This window comes from Cervus elaphus, chromosome 13 (genome assembly GCF_910594005.1).
Source record: "Cervus elaphus chromosome 13, mCerEla1.1, whole genome shotgun sequence".
Taxonomy (NCBI): Eukaryota; Metazoa; Chordata; class Mammalia; order Artiodactyla; family Cervidae; genus Cervus; species Cervus elaphus.
Genome location: NC_057827.1, coordinates 38,337,631 through 38,338,847, shown reverse-complemented (window position 1 = coordinate 38,338,847; position 1,217 = coordinate 38,337,631). Strand labels below are relative to the sequence as shown.

At 41.7% G+C, this 1,217-nt stretch overlaps 1 non-coding gene across 1 annotated transcript; it reads right to left on the bottom strand.

Annotated features, from left to right (window-relative positions):
• Positions 1-832: 832 nt before the first annotated feature.
• TRNAR-GCG lies at positions 833-905 on the bottom strand. The gene has a single exon. It is a non-coding gene; the product is annotated as a tRNA-Arg (tRNA).
• Positions 906-1,217: the final 312 nt, after the last annotated feature.

Sequence of the window (1,217 nt, the reverse complement as noted above, 5' to 3'; positions counted from 1 at the left end):
TGCCACTTTAGGACATGAAATGATGCCCAAACGCAATCAGAATAAAAATCTAAATTAAAAATATACTGAGATACATCTTTCCTCACTTATCAGGTTAGCAAATACAGAGCAATTTTTGATAACACGCTTTCTCAGCAGGGTGTGGGGAAACAGGCAGTCTTGCATATTGCAGTGAAAGAGTAAATTTACTCTCTTCTAGAGACAGAAATTTACCAATTTCTGTCAAAATTACAGACACGCAGACCCTTTGTCCTAGCTTTCCATAACTGAGAATTTATCCTACAGATACTCCACATGTATGCAAAATTACATCATATGAGTTGTTCACTGCAGCATACTTTGTAAAAACCAAAGATTGTAAACAACCCCAAAAGACCACCAACTGTCCTCAATGGACTAGGTAAATAAATTGTTGCTCCTCCACACAATGGAATATTACGCAGCTGTAAAAACAGAGTTCTCTCTCCACTAGTATGGAAAGGTCTGTGGACTGTTGAGAAAACCGATGTACTCAGACCAGAGTAGGGGGAGCACTGGGTCGCTGATACAGGCAGTCCAAGCTTTACTACCTGTAGAAATTTTAAATCAACTTTTTAACTGAAAGTGAGTCACTCAATCATGTCCGACTCTTTGCAACCCCATGGACTGCACAGTCCATGAAATTCTCTAGGCCAGACTACTGGAGCGGGTAGCCTTTCCCTTCTCCAAGGGACCTTTCCAACCCAGAGATCGAACCCAGGTCTCCCACCTTGCAGGTGGATTCTTTACCAGCTGAGCCACAAGGGAAACCCAAGAATACTGGAGTGCGTAGCCTATCCCTTCTCCAGCAGATCTTCCCAACCCAGAATTGAACTGGGGTCTCCTGCATCGCAGGCAGATTCTTTTACCAGCTGAGCTATCGGGGAAGCAATGGAGTAAAAATTGGTCTTTTTAAAAAAATAAGTAACCATGTAGCAATAAGTCTAAGCAATGCAGCTCAACACTCCTTTCAAAACTCTTATTGGTCTAAGTTCTAGACAAGTGCTGACATTTCTTAGGCTACATGGGACACTTCCACCACTCTGTCTTTAGCATGCTACTGGTACACAACAGTCTAACAGTGTGTTACCATTGGGTAAAAAGGTGGGAAAATAAGAATATATATTGGTAACAGCTTGACTCTGAAGAAGGATGTACCTGATGGCTAAATAAGCAGTTAATAATAGTGGTGCCATTTG